The sequence below is a fragment of the Cavia porcellus genome, unplaced genomic scaffold (assembly GCF_034190915.1).
Source record: "Cavia porcellus strain 051 isolate PalLab524CR breed Dunkin Hartley unplaced genomic scaffold, mCavPor4.1 scaffold_22, whole genome shotgun sequence".
NCBI lineage: Eukaryota > Metazoa > Chordata > Mammalia > Rodentia > Caviidae > Cavia > Cavia porcellus.
The window spans coordinates 15,592,972-15,618,211 of NW_026947505.1; the positions used below are offsets into that span (position 1 = coordinate 15,592,972).

At 39.2% G+C, this 25,240-nt stretch overlaps 1 long non-coding RNA gene across 3 annotated transcripts in view; it reads right to left on the reverse strand.

Moving 5' to 3' along the window:
- LOC134472231 (uncharacterized) overlaps positions 1-25,240 on the reverse strand; it is a 178,846-nt gene that overhangs the window by 68,698 nt on the left and 84,908 nt on the right. The window contains exon 5 of one of the 3 annotated variants that reach the window (XR_010042122.1): positions 17,593-19,347. The exons of the other annotated variants lie outside the window; for them this stretch is intronic. This is a non-coding gene — a long non-coding RNA (uncharacterized LOC134472231). Of the gene's footprint in view, positions 1-17,592; positions 19,348-25,240 lie in introns of those variants that run through there. 3 annotated transcript variants of the gene reach the window in all.

Below are 25,240 nucleotides of genomic sequence, written 5' to 3' on the forward strand. Positions count from 1 at the left end.
TGGGTCTGGCTACTGAAAAGTGGTGCCTAAGAAAAACCCTTAGATCTATAACACAAACTTACATGAATTTGAGATTTTGTTATTTTCTCATGCTGAATTAGAAGGAAATCCTTCTCTGGAAAACAGATGCCTTCAACCCTGGGTGCCCTCCACATCCCACCGTTCTTCTAGAAGAGTGAGCGCCAGGTATATGTGATGGTGATTCCACCAGGGAGCTAGAAATGTTGGAAGAAATCACTTCTCATGCATGGTTTCAGCTAAGAGGTTATATTCCAGGTTTACAAGACTGTGTCATGTTAACCAGCCAGTTCTCATTGTATCAAATGTTTACATAAGTCAAAGAGAGCATCTCAATATTGATAAAACAGAGAAACAAAGCCAGAAAACAGCAGAGGCTGTCTCCTCTGCATGGCCACAGGGGCCCCAGGATCATGGCCACAGGGGCCACAGAAACAGGGACCGACAGTGAACTGACAAGATGGAGCCACTTAGACAAGCTTTCCACCCATAGTTTTGCTACTGATTTGCATTTCTGAATGAAAGGACCCTTTGGACTAGGAAGGAGGGAATGGAGAGAAATGAGTCCAACACCATTATAATTGGCTACATCTCTGTTACATGTTTTCTCCCTCTGCTAAAAAAGAGCTCAGACTAAGGATACTGTCAGCTTGTCATTGGGGTTTTGTCATTTGCTTTCTATTTTCCTTCAGTGCTTTGATCTTGGCAAGAAACACAGCATGAGGAAGAAACTTTTCTCCTGTCTTTATGCAAGCAGGTTGGTCTATCTGGACACACAGAGAGCTGCAGAAATGTTTTCTAAAGCCAGAGTGAAAGCTAAAAGACAATTGGGTAATAGATTCTGCCTGGGAAAACTCAGAGTCTCTCACATATTCTCCAGAGTGCTTCAAGTTCTATTTATTCTTCAGGCACTGAAATAACCCCAACATATTTCAGAAACAGCTTAGGAGAGAATAACTTTTCGACTTCACCATGTATGGTTTCGATCCAACTATTTCCATGTTCACATCACTCGCTGTCGCTGCGCTAGACTTTCACAGAGCTGACATACAGCCACATCACCCTCAAAAGGCAAAAGATGCTTCCTAGAAGAGGCACATAGCAATTCCATCCAGTCACTTGAAGCTTTTACTCTTAACTCAGCACTGAACAGCTCGCTATCTCGTCTTGCTCGTTATAAATAGGTCCTGATGTCTGTCTCTCTAGCTCACTGGGAAAGAATGCAAACAGTTCCAGGAATGAAATACTCAGGGTGATTGCTCTGCTTGGTAAGAACTATTTTCTTTTAAATGACAACATTATCCTCCTGACACAGAGAAAGCATCACATTTTTCAGCTGTAAGTTTCTCATCCTTAAGAATGATGTGATGTTTCATGTGAGAAAAAAAGAAAGGAGGAAGTTACTTATCTCAGGAGAAAGAATGAGCTGAACAGTGTTTTTCTTCCTCAGTGGGCCTTTTAAAGGAAAGCTCATTCTTTCGACCAACTCTGTTTTCTCTTTTTTCCAGCAACAACCATTGCTCACACAAAGGTTTGTTCAAAAGGCCATCTGGAAAACCAACAGCACAAACCAATACAAGGCAGTAGATATTCAGATAGACCCACAGAATCAATTAAAAATTCATTAATGAAGTTTCAGAAGATGAACTCTGTCTTTTTCTCACGTACATGGAAGTGTGCCTTGAGACATTACCTCCAATTGTTATAGGAACAGATTATTTTTCTTTGGGTTGAAAAGCAATAAATGTTGCATATGAAAAGCAAAAATGTGAAGACAGTTATGATTGTTGGATTTGCCAGTTATCAGAAACCTGTCAGTATCTGCAAAGAGGATTTTAGGTTTTCATTTCTGAATGTAGAAATACTTCTCATTCCTACTATGAGGTAAGGAGAATGCACCTGATACATTTTATGTGTCCTGATTTTGTTGACAAAATATGATTCTATAGGTTTCCCCCTTCTTGCCTTTCACAAGATTGTCACATCTCAAATCCAACTGTGTGGGACAGTGATCTCCACTTTATGTGTGGCTTCTACACCTTTGTTAACCTAAATCATTAATGTTGTAGTGGGAAAACTGCATGTCGTGTGTATTTCTGAATTTGTACAGTTTTAATGATTTTGGACCTTTTGTAAAGCTTTAGCATAGAGAAGTATTCAGAGACGACATTCTCCATGAGTATCTGAACATATAAAAGTGATGCTAAGTGATGCTTGATTTTGAACGGTATGGTTGGTAGAAGGGGGAATTCCAGTTTTGACTATACTTCTATAAATCAGAGTTCTTCTAATGACAGCAAAAAAGAGCTTGTGTCTATAATGAGAAACCAAAGACATTTTTCCAGAAATCAAAAGTAAGAAATGATTGGAAAAATTGTCCTAAGAGAGCTTTAATTGACCCTTGCTCTAAGAAGTCTAAAGTTCCCCCAAACCATGGACATGTAGAGCAGTCACAAAACACTGCAGACAACAGTTTACTTTCTCACTAGCTAACTCTTTGACAGTATCAGTCAGATCTGATGACTTCACTACATAAAAGCTTTATTTCAGGCCCTTGAAACTCCCACATACAGTTTACAGTGTATTTGAATAATGCTTTTTAATTGAATCTTCTAAACAGTTTTCAGTTTCTTTTCCCCATTACTGAGGGTGTCTGTGTAAATTCTCACTTTATCAAAGCTTAGCAAATGTCCTACGTGCCTGTGTAAGTGTGTTGCTTTTGCCCTTATAAGAAGAATATACTCATGACTGTCTGTGTTTTTTCTTATTTCAATATATCCGCTAAAGAATTTATTTCAGGCAGATTCATTTCAGCTGCTTGGCATTTGGGGTATTTCCCATAACTCGTACCAACCTAACCCCAACGTCATCATTCTCTTGGCCAATTAATCACTAACTAAGGCTAAGTCATCTGTCACTAAAATATACAGATAAAATAGAAAATTTTAAAATTACATAAAGCATAGTTATCACAGTCTAGATGATGTTAATTCATGCAAGTCTCAATCTAAAGAATAGAAAATTAAAAAAAAACTGTCTTGAGCCACTTCCTCTTCTAAGGACAGATGGTTTAAAGAGCGGAGCAGTTGTGTAATAGAAAATGTGAAGGAAGGGCTCTGAAGTGGCCCAGAACCATAATTGGGGCTTAGCCTACTTTCACAATTTGCACATGCCTGGGAAAAACAGAACAAGATATCTTTGACCTATTTTCCTTGTCAAAGTAGTGAGAGATCTTTTAAAATCTGGTCAAGTCCTCTTCTTGGGCTTTGAATCAAGAAACAGAATACTCCCAAGCTGGTAGCTCATGACAGATGACAAGAGAAAAAAAGTATGCAGAAGGTATAGTTTATATGGGTAAGGAGAATCTGAATATGCCGACCTTCCAAGTTAGTACTAAGAAGGTCAGCTGGAAAGCAGACGCAGCTTAGTGCTAACAATCATATTACCAAGTTAAATGGAAACGATTGATAAAATATGCCTCCCCAAATACAGACACTTTAGATCAATGGAACTATAAACAGGCTGCTCAAAAGTGAGTAAAAATTAGGAAATTGTCTTCTCTTAAAATTAGAGCAATCTTCAAAGCCTTCACTTGATTTATTCTTAGAAATAATGAGCTTTGATCTTAGTTTCAGCAAAAAACTACCATGTCAGGGTTCTATTTGCCTTTCCTTCACAATTTAAATTTCTCAAATCAGTGTCAGCAATTTCACATGCTTCCTCCCACCTGGGGAAATCCTGCTTCCGGCTCACAGAGCCCTTGCCTGCTCCACTCACTGGACTAGCTGGCGTTAAATGGATGGTTAGGAAAAAACATTCTCTCCCTAAGAACATCTTCGCTATTCTCCTCATTTATCTATTTCATTGGGCCCAGAGATTTTCCTGGATTTATTTCCCCTATGATGTCAAAGTTGTGGAGACTTTCAGCGAACAGACTGTTCATCATGTGCTCACAGCAGGAAAAATGTTTCCCAAAGAAGCATCAGTATCTGATGGGAAGAAGGTGGTGCACAGTTCCAAACAGGAAGATCCACATTTTTGGGTGTCATCTGATTAAGACACAGTATTAAGACATGGCAGCTCAAAGAGTAATTCAGACAAAAAATTTAATTTTTAAAAATGTTTAGGTTTTATGACTACAGTTTACAGCACATCAAGACTGCATTCCTCCTGAAGAATGGGCGCATGCTTGTACCATACCTTCATTCTTTTCACCTCCCCTGGCCTCCCCTGCCCCCTTCCCTTCCTCTGCCTCCATCTATCGGTTCATTTCCCATTTGCAAAAGATTCGTAACCCTGTTTCCTTTTTTTTTTGTACCAGGGATCAAATTCAGGACCTCACACTTGTCAGGCAGGTGCCCACAACATTGAACTAAATCCCAGCCCTGTTTCTTATAATCAGTCTTTGTTTTGCTCTTTGATGTTTCTATACTTTCAGCTTATATAAGAGAAGCCATGGAATACTTAGGCTTGTGTGTCTGATTCATTTTCCTTAACATTGTGGTCTCAAAGGCACCCATTTTCCCATGAACCACTCAGAGGTAACTGTATAGTAGAGCAGTACTGCTGTGAAAAGAATCAGTGATATACAAGGTAGTAAACTGGTACTGTTCTAACTGTTGCATATCTTTTTTACATGCTTAGCCTTTTATTTCACATTGCAGGGAATTCAGAAGTTTGACAGAGCCAAAGAGGCTATGTTTGGGGAAAAATTTAATGAACACAGGTAAAACAAAAACAAAATAAACTTATAATTGTGGTACTAACAGCATATGATTAAGGAACACAGAAAAACAACAAATAAGAAGTCAAGAGTTGCCAGAGAGGCCATTCGCAGTCTACAAGGGAAGAGAAAAAAAGTCACCAAGAAGCAAGCCCTTCCTGCAAATCTGTACCATGTAGGGCCAACTGTGGGGACAGCCAGACCCCAGCCTTTTCCTGTGAGTCAATTTCATCTGCAGACTGCAGGGGAAGAGAACAAGAAGTCACCAAGAAGCAAGCCCTCCCTGTGAATCAGTGCCATGCATGGGCCAGTGAGGGAGAGCCAGATGCCAGCCCCTTCCAGCGCTCAGGGTGGGAAACAAGAAGAGCCAAACTCCCCACCCCACCCCTGCCACAGCCACATAAGTGACCAGCTGATCCGGACAAACACAGGCTGTGATGGCAGTTACTGAAGTAAAATACAACTCAAGGCTTGTAGTGTTTAGTGTTTTACTGGCTTTACAGGTCCAAAGCTGGTAGCCTGGTCATCTATTCAGAGGATAAAAATACACAGTGTAGCCTCTGTGGGGGATCTCCTTCTGAAGGTGATGGCTGCTGTTAATTCCCTGTTATCTTGTTTTGAACTCTTGTATCATTTTCATTGTCTTGTTGGGTTGGGTTTTATTCTGTTTTGTCTCATTTGGTTTTGTTATATCCGATGGTATGGGCAGCTATTTCAAAGATAACAAGATATATTATGGTAACCATTTTGAATTTACTATTGTCTTAAAATACTTTATTGCATTGTTTTGTTTTTAATAGTTCTGTTCTGCTCTGTTCTGTTAGATTTTCACTATGTCCAAAGACAATGTTAACCACTGTTGATTTTGATAGTTTGGATGTCCTGTGTCACACTGATTTGTTTTGATTGGTTTTATTCTGTTTTATTTTGCTTGGTTTTATTCTCTTTAAAATAAAAAAATTAAAAAAAGAGTTTCCAGGGAATGCTTAATGGTGGGTATGAATAGGACCCTGAAGCTAGATAGAAACTGATTTAGTAGGATTGAGAAGGATGAGGAGAGGGCATAGACACGGAGGAGGATGGGACTAGTAAAGACCACGCAGGGCCTAGCATATTGGCTAAGAGAAGATCACTGAGGAACCTGTGTGTTGGAAGGTAAAAGGGTGTTGGACTTGGTAAATCTGAGTAATACATAATCCAAAATGGAATATGAACAGGTGTTATAAGTTAAAAAAAAAAAAAAGGTAGAAAGTCCTGCGCTTTATTTAAGAGAATTTAAACCACGGATAAGAAAAGCCATTTCGGAAATTTGTGTTTTGTGTCAACTTATAACCTTCATCCTGATTTTCCTCCTCCTCTTCCACCTTCTTTTCTTCTCTCTCTCTCTCTCTCTCTCTCTCTCTCTCTCTCTCTCTCTCTCTCTCTCTCTTTCTGGTGGTGCTACAGGTCTACCAAGGCCTCATGCATGCTCGACTATGCTCTACTATTGAGCTCCAGCTCCAGCTTTAACCTTTATTTTGTGTTAACAAGCAGGATGATTTCTGCTTAAGCTACTGTCTTAGTCCAGTAGCGTAATGGTGCTACTATTGCTGCAGGACACTTCCCAATATCTATAAAACCTGTTGGAGAGTTATCCTGCACAGACTCACCACAAATGTGCTCATCCACCCTCACAAATGCTTTCATTGCACGTTCGCTGAGTACTCTGTCTGCGCCAAGTACTGTTCTAGGTACTGAGGCTACCAAGACACAGGGAACAGCCCATGAGTTCAATGAGTGCAGTAGGAAAGACAAGCATAAACAGATTTTTTTAAAGCAGGTAAAAGCCCACCACAGCGTTCTGGTTCTCTGATCATTCTCTGCCTATCAATTGTTTGAGAGGATTTTTTTTAATTTTAAAGGAATAAAACAAAACAGAACAAAATAGAACAATGCAAGCAACACAGGACTTCAAAACAAGACAACAGGAGTTCAACAGTGGCTACCATGATGTCTCTTGTCTCCTTCAAAATAGTTGTCTGTACCTTCACACATAATAAGGTCAAACAAAACAGAACAGAATAAAACCAATCAAAACAAGAGAATGAATGTATTATAGGGCTTTAAAACAAAATAACAGGAAAAGAACAATGGTTACTAAAAGATTTTAAATGTAACTGAAATTTTTTCATTTGCAGAATTTAATTTTTAAACCTTACAAGATGTATCTCTCAATATGAAATCATCACACTGATCTTCAAATTACATTTTGATTTTTCAAGTTACTCCTCTTAAAAAGTCTGGTTATTTTGTATAAATATTTTATGGTACGTCTTTTTAAATGTTTATTTCTTCTTTAGTATTTTTAGTTGATTATTTGGGGTCATGGAAAGGACAGGGAGATATGAGAAATGCCTAAAATAAATAAATCCAACTGAGGTTTAACACTCTTGTGCAAAACAGGAGGGAGAGAAAGACCACAGGAAGCCAATAATAGCACAGCACAAAAATCTGACTTATCACGCTCAAACAGGAAAAAGCTATTTAACAAACTACCAATTATAACAATTTAGGCATTTGTTCAATTCTTTTAATGGATCCCTCTCATGCTTCTCAAAGATGGGCTTTAAATATCTGCTCTAATTTGTTAGATGTTTTCCAATTCCTTGTAGAATTACGCAGGGTTTGTAGTAACTCTCTTTGGGCACTTAAAAGTCCTTGGATGAGCGCCATGACTCTTTCCAAAACACTAAAATGAACCAGTTTAATTACAGAGAAGTTAATTCATGGATATCATGTTGGCGGTGGCACAAGGATAAAAAATAATCTCTCTCCACGGAAACAAAATACAACAAGGAAATTCTAATTGAATCACATGTGTTCCATGGATCTGTGCCACCCTCTCTAGGTCATGGGCATTTATTTCTATCATCTTTGTAAAAATAAAGTTTCCCATTACAGTGAAATTCCAAAGGAGTTTCTTCTCTGTAAACTGAGTTATTTTATTAGAAAAGGTAAATTTCAGGTTTTTATTAGTTGTTTGTAGTACACGATGCCTCCTCCCCCGTGGGCAGGCCAGAACACCGCCCGATTCTTTTTTCATCCCTTTGCCTTTTCTCCCTCCCCCTCCCCCCTTCACTGGATCTTCCTTTTTATTCACACTCGCAGGACGTAAGGTTTCCTTATGTGGAGTCGGTAGACGTGCAGAGGACACCTTCACTCCTTTTACATCTCTTTCACTTCCATCCCTCCTGTCATCTGCTGGTCCCTTTCCCTTCTGAGCAAGATCTGTCTCTCCACTTCCTAGTATCTGTATTTTATTTTGCCTTTTATTTATACTTGGGTTGTTCACATGCAAAAAACTATGGGATACTGAACCTCGCATGTTCGATTTATTCCCCTTACCATCATGGTCTCAAAGGGCAGTCATTTTCCTAAAAGGACTTGTTTAGCCTTTTTTATGGCAGAGTAGGACTCCACTGTGTGTGAACACCACATTGTCTTTAATCCGTTCATCTGCTCGTGGACATGTGGGTGGCTCCCAAGATTAGTTATATGAGTTGTGCTGCTATCAATATGGGTATGCATGAACCACTATATTATGGTGTCTGCAACCCTTTCAGGAAGATACCTACAAGGGGCATGGCCTGTTCAAATGGAATTTGTAGTTTTAGTTTTTTTGAGGACTCTCTACACTGCAAAAGTAAATTTTCGTTTATAAATAAAATTAGTTTCAGGCTGGGGGTTTAGCTCAGAGGCACAAGCACTTGTCTGGCAAGTGTGAGGTCATGAGTTTGATCCCTGGTACTGAAAAAAAAATCAAGCAAAATAAAATTAGCTTACCGGACAAACCATATAAACATCTGAATAAATATGTTGAGTCAAACATACAGGTTGGTTATCATCCCAACTGAAAGACCACTACACTCAAAGAAATACAGCAAATCATAAGAACAATGAAGATAGATAAAAAGGAGATGGGGTTTACATGCATGAGAGGTTGTCACGGACTGCAGTTTTCTCAGTTCAAAACTTTTAGCATTATTCAGGACCCTACTCACTAACTCAGGAAGCCCTGAGGGCCTCCTACCGAAAGAGGAGAGAATTCAGCTGTCGTTCAGGACTTCCCCTGTCAGCACCAACAGTCAGGGTCACCATTGTGTCCTGCCTGAGTCCATTACAGCGTAACCTGTTCCTTCATCTCAGCTGACCCACCAGTGCCCCCTCTTCAGCAGCCAACTTACTTCTTTCAAGACTGCCTTATCTTTGGACACTTGGTCACCATGGTTTAATACTTCGCTCCCCGCTCCTGCGTTCACAGAAACCTGTTCTCCTGAAGGCTCTCAGTGGCCACCTTATCCTGACCTCACCTTGCCAGTCTTTCCTTGCTAATCCACTGAGCCTGCTGGCTGCACACCCCTGCCTGAACACCTGGTTGCACGACTGCCTATGGGTGCATGCCCTGCTCCTGTCACCTGGGACACCACGCCCACATTTATAGGACTCGAGATCTTGTTATGATCTTACACCCTTTCCAACACATCTAAGGTGAAACCCCACTCTGCACATGTCTAAGGTGCATTCGACTGCTGTACTTTTTAATCCATAGCACTGTCTGTCCTCCAAGGTGCTATGTTCTGTATTATTTGTTCTGTATTATTTTGTTCTGTATTATTGGTCTCTCCTAGTAGAAGATAAACCCCTGAGGTGAGGGACTTTTTAATAACTTGTATCCATGCCACTTGCACCTACAACGATACGTTAGTTATTCATAAAAGGGTTGCCAGATAAAATACAAAAGATAATTAACTTTGAATTTCAGAAGAAGAATGGAAATTTTGTAGTATAAATATGTTCCATTCTCTATTTGAAACATATTGTGCTTGTATTTTTTAAACATATCTGTTGTTTATCTGGAATTCCAATTTCAGTGGGTATTATGTAATTTCATTTGCTAAATCTGGAGGGGAAGAGGGATTGATAGAAGAGGAAGGGAATAGGAAAAAAATCAAGTTATGTCATGTACAGGTACAAATTTCATATGATGAATATGATCATTCTATATACATAAAATATATCAAGAAACAATTAAAAGTAAAAACATAGAATTGAAAACAATTGATCAACTGAGTAAATAAGAATTTGGGAGGCTGGAAAACAGAGGTAATGATGATAATTAATTTAGCAAGTTATAAGGAATTCAATATCAAGCAGCATCGGGATGGCATAAAGGAGAAGAGGAAGGAAGAGGCGAAAACAAGACCTGATTCAGGACACAGAATAACAAAATTAGAGAACTCACACTACCAATTTCAAGATTAATTAGGAAACTACCATCAAAAGGACAGTGTGCACTGATGTAAAAACAAATAGGACAATGGAGCACAAGGGAGAATCTAGAAGCAGATCAAATACATAATTTCTTGACTTATGACAATACAAAGAAATCATTTCACATGCACTGTGATGTATAATTGCAAAGGCAAAGCAGTAAATATATAAAAATGTCCTCATGAGTTAGAGAGAGAGTTCTAGAACAGGACAAAAGAAAAGCACATGAAGACCTAGACTTCATTACATTTAAAAAAAATTCTGTTCAGCAAAAATAATTATAACAGTGATGAGTCACAGTGTGGGAAAAGAATTACAAATACTTCTCTTTGATAAAGATCTCATGGCCAGAAGAGAAAAGGAACTCCCAAAGAATACAGAAAAATACAAATTCAATCACTTTCTTCATTACAGTAGCTTCTCAGCTAACAGGGATAGTCAAATAGTCAATCTAGAAAAATGTAAAATAATTAACCAACAGGGAAACATCATTAAAACAACAAACTTCTGGCTCATTGGAATGTCTAACATAAAAACAAGCAAACCAGTCAACCTGATGAAACAAATATCAGAGAGGATGTGGAGCAATAGCACGGTCCTGCGTTGTTCATGGGAATGAAAATGAAGATTAACACTTCAAAAAAGTGCTAGAGGATAAGTGCATACCCCAGTAATTTCCCCACAGTTACTTACCAAAGAAATAAACATGTGATGTACAAAAGGAGACACGAGGGGAATGTTCACAGCATTATTTATGATAGCCCTGAATTAGACACGACCCAACTGTCCATCAGCGAACAGAATGCGCATCGCGGTACACTCAAAAAGGTATAAGGAAAACCCAAACCACTGGCTGAGTCTCACAAATACGATGCTGTGCAGGAAAAAGCCATAGACAAAGAGTACATACTGCACCGTTCTATTTCCCTAAAACTCAAAAGCAGGCAAAACTAACCTATAAAAGTGAAAAACAGTGGCTGTCTTGATAGCTCTTGGTAATGCCTTCTACAGGAAACAGGAGATTGCTAATCTCTTGATATTGATTTAGGTAGTAATGTATGTGAGTGTTTAATTAGGAACAACTCATAGAGCCACAATGTGTGTTTTTTCCTGTACAGGTATCGTATCTAAATAAATATTTCCAAAATGATAGAAGCACTGATAAACAAGAGGAAAAGAAGCCAGTGAAGGGGAAAATAAATGCAGGTTGAAATTAAATCTGCCTGAGGATGTTCACTGAGTCCAGGAGATCACTGGGGACCCCTGAGCTCATGGTCACAGAGCTGGAACTTTGGCATGGGGCAGGAAGAGGTCCGGGTAATATTTCTGTCTTGGAAAACAGAAATGTCAAGAAAACTTCTTAAGTCTTAACTCTGACAAAAATCATCAAAACTGCAGGTTAAGGGTTCACACTGAAAATCATCTGTAGGGTCTGAGAAAGCCCAAGACAAAGCATTAAAGCATCCCTAGATAAACCACATCTCAGGATACCTGAATGAAGGAACCAGTAACCCACTGGAGAAGTATGATCCTGGTTCAGATGTTACTTAATTAGCACAGGTTAAGTCCCAAGATGAGCTCAAAATACAAAATATTTTAAAAGACATGCATAAAAAACAAGCTACAATACACTTTCAATGTCATTTTTCTACTCAGAATAAAATTTACATAAAAAATTATGTCTAAATTTGACAGGTAAATTCCAGTTACTGACATATAAATCTTTGATGTATGCATATGGCAACTATTGTGTGCTATTTGTAAATGGTATACAGAAACCAATTTCTTTCAGAACTAAAAATGAAAAAAATGAGTCAAGTATACAGGAAAATTGCTAAAAGATTCTAATAATCTGAATCTTTTCTATTAGGCATATGGAGTTTGGAAGAACTTGATACGCTACAGCTAGGAATATAAATAACCTGCCCCCCCAAAGATAAATTTATTAGAAAGGTAACCATCCAGTAAAAGGTAAAACTGTATATTCTTGGCTCCCATCTTCACCTTTATAGAATGCATTCATGATAGAAATCTAAGAAATAGCTGTGAATGATTGTGTAGTATCTCTGGTCACTGCAAGACTCCTCTTCCAATGCAAATGGCCTTGCAAATATCTCAGCTAATAGAAAGTGGGGAAAAAATAGTACCAGTAAAGTTGCTTAGGTGCTAGGAATAAACATGCATAAACTGTTCTCTGTTCAGCATAAATATATACACACATTGCAACCAAGAAGGCTAAAATTGTTCATTGTAAAGATAGTAGAACTTTTGAAAAGTCCCAACAGGTGTGCAGTTCTCTTAACCCCTGGGTCACTGCCTATTTTATACTCTGGTCTTCATGTTTTGCTTCACTGCTAATGATTCAAGATTGTACTTGTCTTCTCCCTATAATTTGCATTGCTTTAATAACATACACAGTGTAGCCATAGTAACATCTTCTCAAATAAAACAAGTGACTATTTTTTATTTTCCAAAGTTTGAAGATGTTTGGGGAATAAAGCCTTCAATTTAGGAATTTATAGTTTTCTACCTAAGCTCAAAATTTTCCTGAACAACTTATTTCCTCTTGCTCTTGATTTGTAAAAGTATTTTCAGTGTTTTAAGTCTTTGCCAAAAGGGTTTATATGAAAAAAGATAGAATGAAACAATATGCTGATGCAATATAAGAATTAGGCTAATGAATTCTCTTGAAATCACAATTCACAAAAATTAAAGCTGAAAGTTATTAGTAAAAGTTTGGGGAATTGCCAAGCCCAGATTGATTTAAAAATAATTCAGTAGTCTGAATTCAAACCACATCTACTTTGACTCAGTACTGAATTGAGCTTATTAGATTTTAAGATTAAATGGCCTCTAATCTCATGGCCTTAATTTGTAAATAAATTTCTTATCTATTTCTTTATAAGTTAATTACAATTTCATAGCTGTAGGACTAGGTAAGCCATAGTGAATTCTGTTCCCAGCAAGACCTGAGAAGATCTGCACTTCTGAGAAGATTTGTCCACACAGACAAATTATTTTCTAATATTTTTAAAGGGTGGAAGGCTATATCATCATGACATACATAGACCTACAAATACGGATCACTTACTTGTTCTCTGTTTGGGCCAGAACTCCAGTCTCTCAGACCTCAACAACCTCTGGCATCACTGTTCAGTTCTGTTGCAGATGCCCCTTGGTAGGTCTCATGGAGAGTTGCCCTACAAAAACCAACCCAACCCTAAAACAAAAGTTCGTGGTGAACCCACAAACTTTTAGGTGCCTGCACTCTGGGCAGCTTCCTCTTCTCTGTCTTGCAAATTCCAACTACTGTGGGGAGACTCAATTTCCAAACTCTACCTCCAGCGCTCCCAAACCATGCACCCCTGCACTTTTGGAAGAAACTGTCCCCTCCCTCCTCTTCCCAAAAATGCAAAGACAGGAAGGTTCACCCTACTTTTCTTTATCTCAGTGATTTTAGTCCTGCTGTGACTGATTTTCAATACTGATTTCAGATTTTCAATACTGACGGATTTTCTATATTCTTCTCACACATTGCCTTTAGTTTATAGTTGCTTTTACTGAGGAGCCAAATCCAGGACTAGTGACTGTCAAGACTGGCTGAAACAGTCCACCGTGTGTCTTGATTTTATTTAAGAATGGCAGGAATATTTGAGTTTTATGTATTTTCCTGAGTCAATCTTAAGAAGTTTCTTTTTCAGGCATTTGTCCACCAAATCCAGCTTTTCAGATTTCTGAGCACAAGGCTGCTCACACAGCTTCTTTCCCTTTCACCATCTGCAGCATCCTTTCTCTCCTGGTGTTATTTTTGTGTATGTGATGCTCCTCCCCTCTTTTTTTCTATACTAATTTCCTCAGAGGTTTGCAAATTTATACCCTTCTCAAGGAACCAGTGGTCAACAGTGTTGATTCTCTACACCAAATACTTCTGATTCTTTTATTGTTTTCTGTTTTTATCTTATTTCATTTCTTTTATTTTCTTGGGTGTTCTTTTTGCTTTGTTTTATTTTAGAGTTTCAAGACAGTGCAGGGTTCATCGCCTTTCAGCCGCTCTCTGGCAGCATGCATCTTCACATGAAAAGCCGGCTGACACCAATGGGATAGACAAGAGCAGACACATGGCAAACCTGTTAGAGATTGAGCCCAAACTGCAACCCCAAGCCCACTTATTAATCACAAAGTGCCAACATTGAAATTAAACCTGAGCACTGAGGTTTTCATTTAGAAAAAAAAAAAAAAAAACTCATACACTTGGCTCACGTCCCAACAGAGAGAGTGTCCCACAGCGACACGAGTGCCACAAGTTCGCCACCACTGGTTTAGTACATAGCAAGCCCCCAAATAATTCTTATTTTTTGAAGGATCCAGAAAGCTACATTTCACTGTGATGAATCTTTGGAAAAATACAAACCGTTTGGTCTAAGCTGTAAAATTTACTCTCAATAGTCTCTTAAGACTATAAATCACTGAGGTTTTTTTAAGCCATGTTGTGAAACAGAACAAGGCATCGATTCAGGCCAACTCTCAAAACATTGTCCCTGTCCGTGGAAAAAAGCAACAGTAGATTTTTTTAATAACAGCTCTAATTTTCTCTGAAATTAATCTAGAGTCCTCAAAAGGTATAGACATTAAATAGAGCAATTTTAAGGTACGTTTTCTTCTCACCTTCCTTCTGATTTCATCTAGATCTGTGGGCTGTATCTGATAAATTGGCACCCACAAGTAACTTCAGTTAACAGTGAGACATTAAGTCATTTATCTTATAAATAGGTCATTAAACAAATCAATCTGTCGTTGGGCTCATTTGTTACCAAGTGTTTTTAACAATCAGATTTCCACTGGCCCAAGAAACCCTATGTAAACTCACCCCACAAGTTATCAGTGTATCACTCAGGTCCCCATTATACCAAGCACAGGGGAAAGACCCAATGACTCACATCTGAAACACTCTGAGGGTGGCAGACTGGAACCATAGACCACACATCTGTGACTCACATGTGTTCTCTTGCAGATCTCATTCCCAGTCTTTATCTGCTAATGTATTCTGAGACCCGCATGTGGGGAGAAGAAGGCACACAGAGAGTTCAAAGCTGTAAATGCTCATGGAACCATAAAGACTTGCGAAGCAAGATCCTCCCAGCCCCATCTACACTGAGCCCAATATGTGATGCTTAGATTCAGCTTTACCTTCTACTCAGATAGTGGATGGGATAATATTAAAGCAAGTCCAGTTAATTAAGTGAAAACAATACTTGGGGGCATCTTTGGTACAGGCTTTATGTGAAATATTTCCTTAGCTTCTGAGGATCATGCCCAGCAGCAGTGATGCATAACTATACGATGACCCTTGATTCCAAATTGCTGGAAAGGCTACTGTCAAAGATGATCAGGTATGACTGAAGCGTGGTTGGCTTTTGTTCTCTTCTGAAGCCTGCAATGCTACATCATGGATGCTGAAATAACTTTTAAAATCTCATGTTTCACTAAAGGTAGCTTTTTCAGAAAAGGTATAGAAGAAACCGTGCCCTCTTCTTATGTGCTTCTGTGCATAAACTAAGATAAATTAGTACTCAAAGCTGTACATGAAGCAAAAAAAGGAAATAAAATGAGTCTGTAAATAGTCACATAGCTCTGCATATGTTCCAAATGACCTAACTCTGGAAACAGCCGAATGATTGCTAAGCAGCGCAGGTGGCAGCTGGGACATGAATAACATCACTCAGGGCCTTGAGGTCTCAGAGAGGAGAGGCCAGGAGAGCAGCACAGTGAGGCGCTGAAAGCCCGGCGTGTAACCCAGCTCGCATTCTTTATTCCTTTCTCCAGGGTGATCAGACAAGAGCTTCTTTTCCAGCGATAAACTGGACAAAAAGAAGCTCCAACATTCACAGACACTTGATCGAACAGGATGTTCTGATTCTGCTTTTTAAAAATGTATATTTATAAATGTACCTTATGTTAGTATAAAATAGAACACTGTAATGAAATACAGAATGAAGAATTTCTCAAGGAGGATTAGCTATTTCAGGGAATAACTTTACAAGCTAAAGAACAATACTTTGAACAGACATACTATTTCTTTTATAAAGTTTTACATCACTGTTTTCTGTATCTTCTAGGCCCCACATGAGTAATGTGTATGAATCATACTTTTAAAATCTGATAAAAATGTGGTCTACCCAACTTGTCCTCCACCTCCCAGAAGAGATATAAACATGACAGTGGCTACTGCCCATCAGTGGCTATCGCCTTTGCGATCTGACCACTCCCAACCCCACCGCTTAGAAAACCTGGACTTGCTGCCCACCTGAATGTCCCTGGCTATCTGCTGCCCACATCTAGATCATTCTCCTCTTAAATCTTAGCTTTCCTTATGGCACACCTCCGATTTGACATCTCAGTAACTCTTACTTGATCTCTGACCGCTAGGCTACAAAACAGATGATGAAGTAATAGTCCTCCCTCAAAACCTTTTTCTCACCTCTTGTCTACTTTGTTGTGCTTGGTCTTTAAGCAAGGATTTGACAGGGAAACACAGAAGCTCTGAAAGAGTGGGCAGAAATACAGTAACTCAAGGCTGGGCTACATACTCTGTCAGCCTCTTCAGGCATGAGACCACACGGACAGGATTATACAGGAAAGCTGTCACTGCCACAATAATTAACTAGGTTCTTTCTACCATTTACAGTGGAACTCCCCACTGCCACAAAAGCAGCAATATGAACCCTTTATTTCTAATCAAGATCATCCCTGGACACAACCAAAAATGATCAGAATCATAGCTTCTGCCATTATTTTTGTCCCTGTCTCTTTCATTCATTCATTCAATTTTTCACTATCCTGGTATCACCATGAGGGCTCCTCCTGGATATCCCTCAAATATCAGAAGATTTCTAGCTGGACTAAAGATAATCAGGTATATCATTACACTTAGGCAGGATACCACCTCCCAAAGTCTCTTCTATCCCCTTTACACTGATTGCATCTCTCTGAACCACTCCTTGTTAGCCAATGTGTTTGCTCACTTGATAAACTAACTTCAGATAAAGGTTTGTAAGTGGTAAACTCAATGTTTTATCTACTGACAATAACACAACATACTTATGCCCAAGATACCACCCAAATGATAAGACTACCCGTGATTGTGTTTGTATGACAACTTGAGGTCTGTGCTAATTTAATCTGGTTTGTATAATCTGAATCTAGTAAACAAAAGAACCTAAATGCCTTTGCTGCACCTTCTGCCTGTCCCCAAAGAGTAGAAGGATATCAGGTAAATGGAGATCTGCTTAGGTTCCACCTTTTCAGTGTGTGGGATGAAGACCAGCACCAGACAGCTTGATTACCCAAAGATTTTTTCAATACCTGAGGAAATAAAAATACAAGTACAAACAATGTGCAAATCCAAATCTGTAAAGGCCTGCAAGCTTTAAACTGATTTTGTAAAACAAATACTTCATGAGAGAAGCTGTTTCAGAAGATTTCCAGACAACTAAAGACAATCAGAAAAATGATTAGCGATTACAGCAATTTTTAACACCGATAAATTTGTTTTAATGAAGAATGCCTTTGAGATTTTTTATGAACTGTGATTTTTAAATAAACAACACACACACCATTTTTATTGCTGTCCCCACACAACTTCTATTTTCTTTTAAGTCCTCAGTCTTGAAATCCAGTTTTACACACCACGTGGTTTCACCAGCATACCACCCCAGGGTTACCAAGATGATTCTATTTTAGGCAATGCTATATCCCAGCCCCACCTGTGCAACCCCTGAACTACACAAGCTCTAGCCCGGCATCCAAGCAGCAGCTGAGAAATGCACAACTGCTCTCAGTTAGTAAACTGAGGCCAAATCCACCCTCTTGCTTCTGGTTTATGAATAAAATGCCCCTTTCCCAATTGTGTACCTTCCCTACTCATAAAATAATTTGTTTTTAGTAAGTAAGAGAAGAAAAGCAACCTGTTCTTAAAAATTAATATGGGTATTATGTTAGAAACATTTTCAAAGTAGGTCTACAAATACTCAACCATCAACTTGATTTCCAGACACTGATTAGGTGGGTATTATTCTTGTTTTATGGCTGTGCCTCATCTCAGATAGCTACAGTTAAGATGAGGATTCTATGTTGGACTTTGCATAAGATTAGGAATCTATATTTGGATTCCACACATAATGCTTTTTTTCCATCACTATTCTCTTATGTTCCACTTTACTCAATGTGTGCTGTTCACTATGTATTCTCAAATTAGCACTGACTAAGACATAGATAACACTCTACCTTGTTCTCTTTGGAAAGCACACAGCATAGCTTTAACCAATATTTTTATAATTGTAAAGTAATGAAATCAGGGATATTGTATTTCTTTCCAACAAGGAAAAAAATCGTTCTGTAAATTAGCCAATGGAATGTATGGACAGATTTTTCAGCAAAGGAAACATCAAAGAACAGAACTATTTGGTACCATCCAGGAATAAGAACATAATATATCTTAACTCTTGATAAAGAGATGAGAAATCTGTACCTCAGAAGAGTTAACTATCTTACCCAATTAACACAGTGTGTGGGGAAACTGAAGTTTAAACCTAAGTCCATATGCCTTGAATCTCAGGGTCTCCCCGTTAAATCACCATGTCCTTCAGGGTGGTCTCTGGCAAATGCAGCCAGAATGCAGTCTCAGCCTATCCTGACTAACTGTCCTGATCAGGCAGTAAATCCCAGACAGAGCCTTCCGCGCCTCCTTAACCTGGAGATTTGCTACAATAACAGTCACCACTTTGGGGGGCGTCCAACTCTTTAGCCTTTGTGGTGCAGACTGAGATGACTCAGGTCAGACGGCAGCAGCTCCAAGCAGCCCCTTTTAACCAAGACCTTCGGCAAGTCAGTGACTAAGGTCCATTGTGCTCAGATGACCTTGGTTGGCGGCCATGGCCACTCACAAGGATGAAAAAATAAGTGAAGCAAGAAGAAAAAAATTAAACTCAGGGGGTTTATTGCTTTCGGGATCCAAATTTATTATTTTTTTAAATGTACCTACTGACTACTGCACCTGATAAATGAAGTCTCTCTTTAATCTTGTTTCTTCCTCTTTGGGTGGAAGGAGAAAGATAAGACATAAATGAAGTTGGCCTCTGAAGCCCTCCAGGAAGTGTTTACTCGGTCTTACGTATAAAATCATAACTAGTAGCCAAAAGAATGTGACGTCCCTGTCGAGAACGGAAGAGACGCCGGTAAACAGCTGGAGGGAGTCCATAGTGTGTTGTGCATTCTTTGCAGACTCCTCGAGTTGCTCACTGCAAAAAAAAGAGAAAACATTTCCTGCCTCAGTGCACAACAGAGGAAGCCAAGTGGTCTGGAATGACCTAGAGGGCGTTAGCAGTTTGCCAAAGAGCTTACGCAGAATTGGCTCCAAGGTTCAATCCACTGAACCGCTGCCATATCACTTGGGGAAATTCTGCATTCAGAAAGAAGAAAGATCCTCACCAGGAGAGGTATTCTCAATGAGAAATCATTACAAATGCTGAAAATCTTTTCATCACTGATGTGCATGAGTGGTGGTATCTGAATTTTTGGTGTGTTGTTTCCCCTATTCCCCTCACCCATGTCCAACTACAATAAGGTTTGAAAGCAAAGACCTCAACTTACATGTCACCTGTAGAATTTAAGACATGTGACTCATTTATTCACTCAACACACAATTGTGCTTAACATTGTACTATACAGTGGGAGAACCCAGATATTTGATCCACAGATACTCGCTAAGCAATTGCTGTGTTCATGGCACTGAGCTGGAAAATAGGGTGTGATTGTGAACTGTGCAGTCAGCTGTCCTGTTCATGGAAGTTTCTCTAGTTCAGTGACCACTGGGACTAGTGAACTACAGTCACCAGGGAACTTTTACAACAGAACAGCAGGCCCCACCTAACACGAATGAAATCCAAGATCCAGGTTTAGAGGAAGATGTGCACAATAAAACTCAAGATTACAAGATGGTATGATAAATGCAAGGAAGGAAAAAATGAGGAGCATTTTGAAAGGACATGGAAGGGACACAGGTCCCAGATCCAGTGCTGAGCAGCAGGTTTTAAATGATGCTTATCCCTTAGCTAGGAAATTAAGGAACTAGGGCCTCTGGATTAAAGAAGAATGAAATTCAAAGGCAGATAGGCACTTTTTTTGAGGTGGTACAGTGATGCTGCTGTTTCTGATGTAGAAGAACAAGGCCGAGATGCAAGGTTCAAGCAGAGAGAAATCAGCCCAAAGAGACCAGGCATGTAGGCAGGGGTCAGAGCAAGAAAATCTCTGCTCCTCACAAGGCCTGGGTATTTATTCTCAAATGACAGAAGCATTTGATCATTTGTAGGAAATTTTTATTTTACATGAGAACCCAAAATATATAAAAATAAAAGACCAAAATAAAAGATGGGTAACATGAAACAGAGACAGAGGTCTCTTGCAAAAGGACAGGGGACTGAGAGATGGAGGGAGGGGGAGGGAAAAGAAGGGGAAAGGGATGGAAAAAGAATTAAGACGCGTTATGTACACGCACCAGCCTCCACAAGGAATGGAATCGTGCACTGCACATTGTATTATTAAAAATTATGCAAAAGAAATTAGTGTGACATTACCCATTCTTTTAATTCCTTTATCATGTGTACATAAATTTTACAGATCTGGAAGACAACAAGAAACTAAAATGTTAGGTCATTTCTTAATCCCTGGAAGGGGGGGAATCGATTCTGGATCTCCTAAAGCCATCATTACTCAACTGAAATGTGTAACCAGCTTTCTCTACCTCTCTTCCCCAAAAGCAAATCGTGTGTTCTTAGGACTTTCCCAAGCCCAAGCCCTGGAAGATACTGAGGACACTTAGAGCCCCTGTTCCCAGAAGAGGAGAGAACATCCGAGTACGGGCAGAATCATGTGAGCTCTGCGTGCTCGGTTCTGGCAGCCACCGGAACTAAGTATTATAAGTAGTTTTTGCTGCATTTGTCACTTGCTCACCTGATAAGGCAAGAAAGGCTCACTTATTTTTCTGAGAACTAACGGTAATTTGAACTTTTTTTCAGACTGTCCTCCAAATGCCTCCTAGGTTTCATGAAGCCCAAAACATGTTTTTGTTACCATAACCCCATATTTCATCCACTGTCCACAAAACAGTGTAAACGGCTCTTAAAAATAAGAAAAAAATTCATGTACAGTGCCCACTTGTTTGACTCAATATTTTGATTTGATTTCAAAATCAATAATTTATTTTAACTAAAGGACAGGCATTTCGTTCCTATGTACAAAGAACTCAGAAATTCCACCCCACCTTCCACATCCCGTTTGGTCACCAGAGATAATGGCTGCATTGACACGAAATATTTCCAGTTCCTGTCAAGGGTCATTTCAGTAAGAAAGCAAATGCAAAAGCCTTACACTATTATTTTTCTTTTAAAACATTTAAAAATAAATAACTGGTTATTGGCCTCAAGGGTCTTCTTGTTTCTGCAAAGGCAAAAACCTCAGGAGGAAGCAGTTTATACTGCCGAAGCACCGGATTGGTCAGATGAAAAAGATCAAAGACAAGAGCCCAAAACTAAACCCTGGTCACTGGGGCTACAAGGTAGTGACTTGTCTCTCATTTGGTTTGCTAGTGGCCTTCTAGGGCAATCAAATTAGACAAACACTCCCCGGAGACAAATCTGGGTATTAAGTTCTTTCTGAGAACAGTCAGGGCCACTGAGGCCTGTGGCTTAACAGCAGCTACGGATCAGCATCCTGCTGTGTGCTAGGCACCGTGCCAAGAGGCCCTTACCCATCCATTTATTTCACTTATACAATGACCACCCCAAAAACTTTACCTAGGGAAAAGTCATACCGAGTAAGTGGGGCAAAGGAAGTTAGGGTCCACTTCATGACACAAAATCTCTTGAGAGCTTGCGATCACCACGTGTTTCTGTTTCTCTGTATTAAAGACATTCTGCGCAAATCACTGCTGTAGTCTGGGCGAATAAGGCACCAAGAAATGAACTGAGCTGTGCCTCAGATACACTTGTGCTCCTTAGCCACGTGCCATGAAACTCGAAGACCAACGGCACTTTCATCTCCAGAGAGGAGCAGTCAACCACGAACCAGCTGTACGTCAGCCAATCTTGCAAAACAATGAAAGTCATATACTCAGGGAGCTCTTTCCAGGCCGAGAAAGGAAAGAGAATGTTTCGATGATGCCTTTGCTTCGGTGTGTTAGCTTTGAGATAGATCAGTCGTCAACTGGAATATTTTCTCTTCTCTTCCCTGATAACATCATGCCAGCAGCTACACAGCTAGTGCATTAGTACAGCAACATTTTGTTTCCTCCATTCTACCTTCTGCTGGTCCACCAGGGGTCCACACTCTGGACTCCTTCACGCGATCATGCGCTCTCAGACTTGTTGAGCTGAAAGCAATGGAAGTGACTGTCGTGACAATCCTTATTCAAATCAGGACTGGGGAGAGTAACCTTTGGTGTCTGGAAGCTGTCTGGATTAGAATGACACTGTTTTCATTCCTGGGGTCAGTGCTCATAGGTCACTTAACCTCTGTGGTCCATGCAATCCTTTTTAATACATAGATATTAATATCTAATATATCAATCTGTTTTTAAAAGGATTACATTAACAATATCTGGGAACAACCAAGCATTTTGCCTTTTCAAAATAAGGGGTATATTTTATATTTTTTCTTTTAAGAAATATATTTTAAACTGTAAACAATGTCAACTGTGATCCCTTACCAAAAATAAAAAATAAAATTTACACCACCTCATATACACATAGGAAGCCAATAAAAATCTCCTGAGAGGTTGACTTCAAGTGATACATTTATCTTTATCATCTAGTTCATTCTTGACAAACGTCACATGACTGAACCTCCTTTTATGTAAATGTGTCTGGGACTGTGATTTCCAGAATGATCTTTTTAAAGCTTTTTCCTTTCACCGTTTTACAATTGTGTGTAAGATTCTTTTCATCAAAGTCAAGCATTCAGTAAACGCTTATGAACATGACACTGGCCTAGACAATGAACTGTAGCAGGCGAAGGGCACTGTGGAGTGGAGCTCATGACATCTGGCTTGGGGTCACACTTGACTTAGCTTTCAAGCCCTGACACAAAGCACCTCGGTCTTCCTGAGCTACGTCCTTATCCATGTGCTGCAAATATACAAGCAGTGTTATTCAAAGCTCCCACTGTCCAAACAGTTAAAGTCAATGTCTTATATTTTACTTGCTGGTGAACAGCAAAGTCATTTTCAGCATTGCTATGGAAACTACAATATTCCAGTGAGCACAGGAGTAGCCAGGTTAGACAATAAGAAAGCTTTATCTGATTTGTAGCTCAGAACACATCATGAAATCCTCTGAGGCCAACACTGGTCACATAACTCCCCCAGAAAATTAATAAAACAATAATTAAGAAAAATAAGTACATCAGTGTTTATCCCAAAGTACAAAACCTCCAAGTTTCATAGATCATTTGAAATCTATGCTGCTCTCCATGGGAAAAAAAAAAACAGAAAAGAAATTATTGTTTTTATACCCTTAACCAGGAGGCTTCATGATGTTGAAGTTCAAACTACTCCAAAGGAAAGGAAAAAACAAAATAAAACAAGAAATTCCAATGATGCAACCTATTTATTTATTCTTAAATATTTCCCTGATCTGTTATACTAGGAACCATTAGCAGGTGTCTTAAATTTCCAAGAGTTTTAAATGTGAGAATCTTGTTTGGGTGCCAAAGAATTACCTGTTTTCCAGTTTCAGGTCTTTCGTAATAAATTCTGCTGGTAATGAAGAGCTCCTTACACACACACACACACACACACACACACACACACGAGTGGAACCACTACAGCATGAAGTTGTCAATAGATAGATGTGTCCTGATTTAAGACTCTGCCACCAAAGTGAAGATGTTAACCCATTACTATTTCCTATCATGCTATTAAATACTGAAAATGGAGAATTAAGGGGCCAGAAACGAAATGTAGCATGGTACAAACATTACAAAGTAAAAACTGTGTGCTTCAACTAGAAATTATTCTACTTGGTTCATATCTTTCCACTTGAAACTTTGAGTCTCAGTTTTCTGAAGTTTCAAAAATGTTATGTCTTTCTGTTTCATGATTGAAACAGAGAATTTTTATCCTGAGGCATAGCAAAGATAAACGAAATTCTGATCCTCTAAATGTTGATTATGTAATCTATACCACAGGGTACAAACCGTAAGTATCTTCCTGCATGTCAAATCTACTTAAAATAGAATTATAAGTTCAATTTAACACAGCAAGACATTGCTAAATATATACATTGTTCATTTACTAACGGAAATTTCTCCCAGGCTACAAATCATCATTTTTCCAAAGAGTAAAGATGGAAGATTGTCTTTCCCTGGGCTGGCAAAGCCATCTAAGAACACAGTGAAGAATGTTGGAAGGGAAAGGTGGGTAAGTCTGCAGTATGACTTCCCACACTGCAAACAATTCCATAAAGAGACAGCTCATTCAATTTCCTTTTTATTCTTTACTGAGGATGTGTTCAGAGCCTCAAGGAAGCTAGGCAAGAGCTCTACCACTGAGCTACACGCCCAGTCCTCATGTTTCCTCCTGAAACACAAAAATTATTAATCAAATAGTTAAAAAGGAGCATCTCAAATGATCAGAGCTATTTTAGAAATCTGATCTTGGAGTATTTTATGCAAATACCAGAAGTTGGTTCACATTTCTTGATCCTTTTAAAGCCTTTCAGTTACCTTGTCTCACAAGAAAACACTCAGTCCTTTCTGATGGTGCTTCACCAAGTTTTATTGGATTTGCCATTTTGCAGATCAGTGATCTGAGATTTGAGCTGCATTGGGCTGGGCAGCTGTGGTCAGAGACAGATCACTCATGCATTGAGCTCCTGGGTTGTTGAGGTAATGGCTGTCCAAGGACAGTGTGGGGAGAATAACAACAACCCCCCAACACACACACACACACACACACCAAAAAAATGTGTTCACATCCTAACCTCTGGAACCTGAAAATGTTAATTTACACAGCAAAGAGGAATGAAGGTTGCAGATAGAGTCCCAGTTGCTAATAAGTTTGCTTTAAAATAAGATTATCCTGAATTATTTAGCTGACCCAGTGTAATGGCAAGAGCCCTTAAAAGTACAAAGGAGAGA